The 9230-nt window shown below is 42.4% G+C and overlaps 1 long non-coding RNA gene across 2 annotated transcripts; it reads left to right on the top strand.

Annotated features, from left to right (window-relative positions):
- Positions 1 to 1818: 1818 nt before the first annotated feature.
- Positions 1819 to 8005, top strand: LOC147795737 (uncharacterized). 2 transcript variants are annotated; one of them, XR_015423691.1, is made up of 4 exons: positions 1819 to 2596; positions 4258 to 4417; positions 5681 to 5805; positions 6035 to 8005. It is a non-coding gene; the product is annotated as an uncharacterized LOC147795737 (long non-coding RNA). The 2 variants fall into 2 exon arrangements; XR_015423690.1 differs by having other exon boundaries at positions 1828 to 4417.
- Positions 8006 to 9230: the final 1225 nt, after the last annotated feature.

The following is a 9230-nucleotide window of genomic DNA, read 5'->3' as shown; positions in this document are numbered from 1 at the left end:
AGGTTGGGGCTAGCCTTGTTGCTGAGTTCCGAATACTTAGGATGGAAAGGGAGAGAGCTATACGGTTTCTATCCGTGGGTCCAAAATAATGAAAAGTCAAGTTCATTAATCTTCGAAGCCCACTACCTCAGCCAGCACACAGATTTCCCTTCACGACTGAAAAATGTGCAGAACTGAGAAAAATGGTGAGTTATTTTACGCCTCGGACTCTAGGAAGAGATGCTGATTCATTCGACCTCATCCAGTACACCATTAAGAAATATAATAAAATGATTAAAGAAAACTTAAGGCTTAGGAAATGCGACGAAAACTAAACAAACAATGTGCTCAACAGAACAAGAGTAAACGTGCTGATTGCAACGCCTCCAAAGTACTTTTAAGCCACGCCCTTTCTGCCAGAAGAGTTGTGTGTACTTTGTTTCGAACAGTCTTACCTGGAAAATAATTTGAAGATGTAAAGATGATTTAGGTCGTTATGAAATACTTCCAAAAGATTGAAGCTCCATAATCTGAAGGTGCATAAATGCAAGGACAACCAAATTACTGGATAATCCAAGCCGGCTGATTATACGGGCTGATTAATCAAAGTTATGCAAAAAACTTTTGCCTAATTTGGAAATGATGGGTTGCAGGTAATTTCAATGACACAGCATAACATTTGTTTTAAATCTCAGTAGTTATTATACTATCGACTCAGTAATAATATGTGGGTCTAAAAAGTTCAATTTCTTCCTGGCGTTACCGCTGTTCACGCAGTTTTTTTTATCAGAAAATCATCAATTCCCATAATCCCCCGTCCAAATATTTTGGCTCAAGGAAACCATTGATTTGGTAGGTCCAGTTGTCTACATAGTTACATCTGCGTGGTTAAAGGAAGAAGGAGATATCGCAATGAACACATGGGCTAAACTAATAAAATAGCACTGTTATTTTTGCAATATTAAACCAAGTCATACAGCCCCAGACTACACACATAAAAAAATAACTCAAGCCGTGGGTTGAACCATTTCTTCTTCCTATTGTAAATGGTACACGTGAATATTTCGTTGGTAACCGGGTCGATTTTATTGACGTCTGGCTATGAACCCGACTCGCTTTCCTGCGCATGTTATGCTGTCTTATTATCCGAAGGTGTTCATTTTGGAGTCGGGCAATATTTTTTGAAGGGCTCCTGCACTGCGGATCGAAAGTGAACGGAACTGAGTATTTTAACGCTCCTTTTTTCCGTATTGATTTGTGTCAGAGCTGCGCGTTGACAATGACAGGCGATATTGTCCACCATAATTATTAATAGTTGAGCCCAATTTTATGGAGGGAATTAGGGCCCTGTGCTCCCAAATTCCATCCAGGAATTATTTTTTTCTGCGTTGTTCGTAAGATGACAAGCGAGGTTTGTAGTTACTTGCTATACCTTTGTCGTTTCTTGTATCGTACAATCAGAGAGCTGTTGGCATGCAGCTACATTGTGGATGGCAAACTTTGCTCGCTTTCATGGGCCAGCTTAGTGGCATGTACGCATTGTCGGTCTTTTTGCAAAAACCAAAAGCCTCCAAGCTATAAGCAGAGGATACTGTAGGTATGACGCAAGGGTCAGGGGTCACAAGTTTAGAGCCCGGGTATTTTCGATTTTATCAGCGTCAACATCTCAAAAATAAGGCTTGTCCCATATCCAGTGGGCAATACTGCAAGTGTGTCGCCACTGAGAGCATATTTCAGGAGCAAAGCCTACGTTTATGGAGGAAAGTTGTATTTTGCATTTCGCCTGGCATTGATTTCGGCCAAGGCGACCTCTGATTTCAGTGTAAAGTCAAATATTGTAGTATCAACAGCTGCCAGTAGGATACGGGAGTTTAAGTTCAACAACTAGCCTACCTACGCAACCGGAAATAATCGAGCATCAGCGCTACCATCTGAACATGCCAAATATAGACGGAACGACTTCGAAATATTTGGGCTATTTCCCGAAACTGCAGGAATTCCCCCAGTCTTGGTCATGTGGACATTGGGTGATACCGGGCCCTTGATTCGTAGAGTAATCAGAATCATCGGGTCTTGTATCCAGACTAGGTGTTCATTTTTTGGCAATTCACAGTCCTTTTTGCATCACCAAAGGGCAATTCCTACGAAAGGAATCAGCGTGGCTAGGAAAATTGCGCCCTCTCTTGGTATAGCTTGGGACTCGTAGGTGCAGATAGCCTCCGCCGAAGTCTGCAAGGATATGAATCGGGATGTGTGTAAAACAAACAGTTACAACACAATTATAACATGAAGTCTGTCAGATTTCTAAACAGTTTCAGTGGAGTACCTTTTCCCCTTCTATTTGGGTGTCTCCTATTTCGAGTGGTCTCAATCCGCAGGCTTTCTCATGCAGGCCACAAGTGTGCAAATACAGCAATGGGGTCATTAATCACTGTACAAACCGCCGACTGCATGCAAGGGCCCACGCAGCCGAGACTTGTAAAGCGGTTTTGCCGGTGCAGCATCAATCAAGGCCCGCATGTTGCCTCGGCCACTTAAGGAGAGCAGAGTCCTCGAGATTATTACATCTCCTTCGCCTGATTGTCCGTTTGAACTGGACGAGATGAGATCTGATGAGGTGAAATGTTGACTTTAAAGACGGCTTCCTTCCTTGCCAAAGATAACCACAGTGCTTCCTCGCTGCACGAGTTGGATAACTGTTTTGAACCTAGAAGTGCTATGTGTAACAAAAATGGTTTTAATAGATAGATCCTTTTATACACAACGTCTGGATCGAACCTCAGTGTCTGACATGTCGTCCTGGTCAGTTTCCATGGTGCTTCACTGCATTGCGCTGTCTTATATAGTTGTCTTAAATGAAATACCAAGGTTTTAGACAGACCATTCCATCGCATTCTCATTAAGAAAAATTGAGTACCTTTTTGTTGTTTTTTTTTCACTGGATTGCTGTCCGTGGAACAGTTTCCTCTATTGGATATCGCTTGTGAATTGCTCGGGAACAAATCTACTGCTTGCTCTCGCGGGATCTCTCGTGTCAGTCTGCGAACTCCAGGGGAATGAATGAGTATGGAATTCCATATCTGCCGTCGCTCGTCGTGCGTCGCCCGTCGTGCGTCGCCCGTCGTGCGTCGCCCATCGTCCGTGTTTGTTTTTCTTTTTTTGGTCACGATTGCGTAGTGGTATTTTTAACTTTGACCCTTGATCTTTTCACATGTCCATGTCCTTGTTCGATCGATCCACCATGCCTGACTCTCATTTTAGCAGTAGAACTAGAAGATGTATTCGTTTTTGGAGTTGCGCCGAACTCCACTTGAAAGAAGAAACATCCTTCCATTTTTAATTAAAGACTGTCATCGGTAAAGTGACATGTATATGAAATAATACCATTGTTTGTTACAGAAATAAATTAACAAAATATGCTTTTGTTGGGGTAGATTGTTTTTCTCGATAATTTAGTTACTCTAGACGTAACTTTACTCGTTGACGGCTTGACGTTAGGTCTGTAGCCAGTGTAATATTTCTGTCTGTCCCTGCACGATATCCCACAGAGCGGAATGTAAATAATAAATTATTTACAATGTTTGATTCCTTAATATGTTTTATAAGAGACGGACTGATTCAAAATTATTTTGAGGGCAGGTATACCTATGATGAAATCTGCTGTATACTCCAAATTAGACATGACTTGAGTTGCAGGTAGGCTCACAGACCTCTTTTAAACAGTAACGTTACTTGTTAGTCCTATAAATAATGCTGATGTGCTGGACAACCTGTTCTCATTGGTCTATCCACCATGGCATAAACACCCACAAAAACCAACACGTCACATTTTCTTAAACTTAAACAAAGTGGTAATTGCCCCGTTACAATACATTTAATAAACAGTTTGTTATCCACAGCACTGTCTAGTATTTCTGGATTTCAAGGTGAAATTGGGAGGACAAAATTGAATATCTGTATCGGTTGTCAGATTTCTTTCTAGAATTCGATGAAAACAAGTCGGCACATTTTACAGTATGCAAATTAGAATTAAACTGTGTATAAGTTGGCCTGAACATTGTTGCTGAAAATGTTTCTCAAAAAAAAAAACACTTGGTTGAATTTTCAGAAAGGCGACATTTTCTTGTCAAGGGGCAGGGGTAGTCTAGCATTATTGGCATTAATTATGGGACTAGTATATGCTTTGCAGGTGGGATTTGTACTTGCCTTATTGGAAAAAGATCCTTTGAAGTGAATGGAATCATCACATTGTCATTTGTTAAACCCCGGCTTTTGCAGGTCCTATGCAACCCATTTTATGGGCGATGCACGACAGGCGACGCACGACGGGCGACGAAGAATGGCATGTTTGGAACTGGTAAACGGCAGAATTGGGACACAACAAAAAGCAAAGGGCAACGGACGACGGGCGACGGCAGATATGGAATTCCGTAGATGAGTGAGTTACCTCAATTATGACGTAAAACTCAATCCCAGAAGACGGACCAGGTTGTCTTCGACGCCCATAAAGAACTCTCGTGTCCCCGCCCAACTTTAGGATACCCATAGTCCATAACAAGGCATTCATTTTATGAGTACATCAGGTCGATCTGACAATTAACAATTTTGTTATGTGTAGTTCATGGTCTCTTGCGTGTCGCCCGCGTTCATTGAGCATTGCAAACGTAGACATACTTTAATGCCCCGTTTCCAAAAAAGGGGGTTTCCCAAGAACGATGTGCCCGATTTTCACAAATCGGTGTCAAATAAACACTAGAGAGTACTGGAAAGAAATGTATGTCCCCTCTCTTCCCGTTGTGGGTTGGGTTCATGTTACATTCCCGCCCAAAGAAATTCGCTTAGGGGAAAAATGTTACATTATCATCGATCCCAAGCATTTATAAGGTGTGGCGAGTTTTCTTAAAGTTGATGTCAAGACTCAACCTGTAGTGTTTTTTTATTATTAAAAAGGGATTAGGGAGACGAACTGCGAAGTCGTAAATACGGCTAATTAATTGAATTCTCCTTGGATTTGTCTCTCAGTGAGTGGTGTAGATTATTAATGGCTCGAACTCTTCTTGATGCCACTTGGGCGGAAATCATTCCGTGCACTGACCGATCAAGGAGAGATGTGGTTTTTTTTTTCTGAAGTCTGGCTCGTGCCGGCAATCAATGCTCATCGAACTCCAATAGTTTGCACCAACTGTTCTCCAGTGGACCACTGTCGAGGCATCGACTGTGCTTTGCGCCTGGCCTGAATGGCGGGTGCAGCTCGCCACCCGCAAATCGTTCTGTCGGTGTCACAGTGTTTCAATCTAATTGGCCGCGAATGAGTCACGTGTCATTATTTTAGGAATCAATCGCGACCAGCTGCAGGCAACTTTAACAAAGCAATTGCGATTGAGCGGATTTTTTTTATAATAAGCACCAGAAACGTTCAACATCACTCGTGGTTTAAATTGTGACCCTTAGGTTTGCACTACATTTCCAAATTACAAATGAGCCAGTAATCGTGCAGCCCTGGCATATGACCCCTGAGTTGTGTCCCTATAGTAAGGCTCTTCCGGTGGTCAAGGGAACGCAATAACAGTAGCAGAAGATTGACATGCCATTAACAGCTGGAAGGCTTCATCCTGAAACCTGTTTGGTAACACACAAGGTTGTCTTCCTCTTTCCTCATTTCGTTCTCCCCTCCTTTTACTATTTTTACCCACACTTCAAGGGGAAGTCCCAACTTTTACAAGTTGAAAACCGCCCAACTGTGCAAGCGTGCCACTGGCTATACGTACAGCCATGCGAAGAATGATCTGGGTTTGCTTCAGGTTATAAGCTGACGGCATTTGGTAGGTGGGTGTCATTTTATTTTTGTTGCAGAATTGGATTTAAACAGCATTCAGACTTTCCAGAGATGGGGAACATGACTTCCCAGCACAAGAAGATACAAAAAGCAACACTTTTCCTTCCTTTGTTCCTGAATTACACTTTCTGTATTCCAAGCTTGGATTTCAAGGTTAACCATTTCAAAGGATGCATTCTAGTAAGTTTGCTAACGTTTCGGTTGATTGTGTTTATCTAGATGACTTATGCAAAGAACTGCAGTACCTCTACGATTCTGATGGATGGAATTACAATATAAACAATGAAAGATTCTTCCCTCCTAATGGGACTTTCCTCAATTTCTGGTGTACTTCTTCAACGCATCCGCCATCTTGGATTCGACATCGCTGCCATAACCCCAAGTTTTTATTCCGGTAGCCTGACTATAGGAGTATAAATCAATAAACCTAATTATGCTCGGCAGCCAAACTTGTAGTCACATCTGGGACAGGAAAACAAATTATTTAGCTAGCACCTCGGATTTTGTTTGGTGTGTTGTTTTGCTGATGAAGGCGAATTCGATTTTGGTGTCACTTCGTTGGTGATTGATACCTGGCACCGAGATACCAGGCCGCCCGCGCGGGACACGGACGGGTTAATGATGAACGGCGGAGCTGCCGCGTGGAATTGGAAATTGAAGGGCCACAACCAGAGCTGTATACCGACCTTGTGTTGAGGACACGACTTGGGCCTGTCCTCAGTGAAGACTACAACATTATTTCGTTAAGAAGTCTTCCATTTGCTGCCAAGCAGACTTGGAACTTTCTAAAGGGCACACTCTTCAAACTCGGCAATTTGTAAAACGGCTAGAATGGAAATTTCTTCAACTCATCGATTTTTTTCAAATCACTTATTCTAATCGATATGTACTTCTCACTTCGCTGGACAAATTCTACCATCAAACTGTACTAGTCTCATGAATAGTTTTGCTTTCAAATTCCGCTCTACCGAAAAGTTTGCTTTCTCCAGAATCAGTGACTGAGCATACAAATATTGAACTCTGTGGAAGACACTGCTGAAAGTATACCGCTCTTCAATTGTCCAGTATTGTTGTGGCATCACTCATGAAAGTAGTCTACGCAACTCTCTCTTAACAAGAAAGATTTTTATGACAAAGTAAGAAGAGCATGTGCTTTGCTCGACAGATTTGCAACCTCATGTTTACCAAACAGCGCTTTATCTCCGCGGACTTTCTAACACTCCCTGATACTTCTGGTAATGAATACTAGTTTTTTTGACATTAAGAAATCCACCTTTTCATTCCAACACGAATTATGAACCTGGACCGATTTGAACCCCGATTTCCAACCATCGATTGGTATTATGTCGCCGTCACTCACTGGTGAAATAATGACCAAGGAATGGGCCAAACCGCCGCTGATACTGAAGCGTTAAACAAAAAAAAATCCTTTCATTTTTCTAATCTGGGACGAGGTAAATCAGGACATATGTTGAGGGGTCATACCTCCTAATGGTCTAGCAGCTGGCACAGCGAGGCGTAGGGCGATCGATGTGGATGCTTCAGCGCAATGATCGCTCCGTACCTTTGGTTCGGCCTGTAGGGTTGCATGCTTGCTGGAAAAGGATATGGAAAGGGTTTCTGTGCCCTCGGGGAAGTGATATTATCTCTTTTTTTTTACAAAAAGGGAAAGTTGATTAGACTGAGTCCGTTTGAATTTCGCGTTTGCACAGTAGGACAGGCAGAAATGTGAGTATTGCAGCATGAAATGGTGAACATGGCATTGTGTCGTAAGTTTTCCAGCCTCTGTTTTTTTTCTGCGAAAATACAATGTTTTTAATCAACCAATAAGTAAAATATCAGGAATTAGTGAAATTCTTGACACAATACCGAGTAAAAGTTTGGCTTCAAACATTTCCCTTGTGCATTTCAGCCATGTTGTTTCAAATCCCACTGCTGCCACCGAATGTATCACATTACAATCAAATTAAAGACTACCATTCATTTTGCTACTTGTCAGGCGTGTTAGACATGGTCACCGGCAGTAACTTTAAAACAGTGATTTCATTTCTAAAAGTAACCAATTTTTTATGTAGGTACAAAAAATATAAATTTTTATACTTGCTTTTAGAAACAGTTGGCTTACCTATTTTCACCTCTAGCACAAAACTGAACTTGCCTATTTACTGAATCATAAAACGTGGAATCTGATTTATGTTCCAATGACAAGTTTCCAGTCGTTAAAAATAGTATTTTCTATATTTTGGGGGTTACTTGGGGATTTTGGGGGTGGTTCTCTCTACAATGCCTAGGCGTGTCTCTGTTTAGTTATAAGGATCGATATGCAAGTGCTTTTGATAATCGCTCTGCCTTGTTGACACGATTTGTTTTCTTTTCACTCCGACCATTTTTGTCCTGCAAAACGACCTTATCCTGTGATATCTCGTGTCTGAGTTGAAAGTATGAATTCGCTGTGTGAAATCTTACGTACTGGCCTAAAGAGGGCGGTGTGAATCTGGACCTAAAGAGTTCCTTTTCTTGGGACACGAGGTGTCGCAGCGTTTTCAGTTTCAAGTTTCTGCATAGTTTCTTGGGACTTAATTAACTCTCATTAGATTTCGGTTTGTAAGTTTACCTATGTTTAGTTCTTTTTAATTTACTGATGGCATGAAAACGACCTGATCAGATGAAATCGAATGACCACGGGCATAAAGTCCAATGCAGTTCAATGGATTTTTACTAAACATCGATGCAAGCGTGATAAGTTCAGAAACTAGACCAGCTCTGTTTCAAGAAAAACTGTCTAACTTTTTTTTCGAAAGTGGCTGAAGGCATAAAGAGGCTATGAATGAAAATGAGCAACTGTCAGGGTACAGAATAACCAGGACGACCCGTACATTTCCCGACCGCGTGACCTGTAAAGAAATGAGGCCCAGTTAACCACCTTCCACTCCGCCCTCCGGGGAGACACTCGACCGCTCGGTCGATCCCGTCCAAGGGGTCCTTGCATCTCCAGAGGGTCTTCCCAAAAAATCGACTGTTAACACAAAACCGGCGCTAGTTCGAAACAACTCCCCTTGTCTGTTATGAACCACGGGAGTTTGATGGGCCACATTATATAAGCACAGGAACAGGACACCCCCATTTCTTTCCAGGTTGGTCGCGGAAACATTATCGTCCGAACGACGAAATGAGAGACCCTCGAGAAAAGACGGGGGAAAAACTCCGTGGCGGAGTTTGACCGCGGGGGAGGGCTGGTTTTGACGTGGCGAGGGTGGCGTGAAGGAGGCTCTATCGAGCCTGGAGAAGGAGAAAAGGGGATGAAATTAGATCATCATGTTGACGTAAGAAATTGAGAAAATTGAGGTTTGGACGGGAATCGAGTTTTCTTTGCGCGTTGGCGGGTAAGAACAGTCCGGCGCTGATTTGGGACGTG

Source organism: Acanthaster planci, linkage group LG21 (genome assembly GCF_054643075.1).
Source record: "Acanthaster planci isolate LZ-2023a linkage group LG21, COTS_SCS, whole genome shotgun sequence".
NCBI lineage: Eukaryota > Metazoa > Echinodermata > Asteroidea > Valvatida > Acanthasteridae > Acanthaster > Acanthaster planci.
Note: the sequence above shows the minus strand (reverse complement) of the source record. Positions and strands in the feature narration are given on the sequence as shown.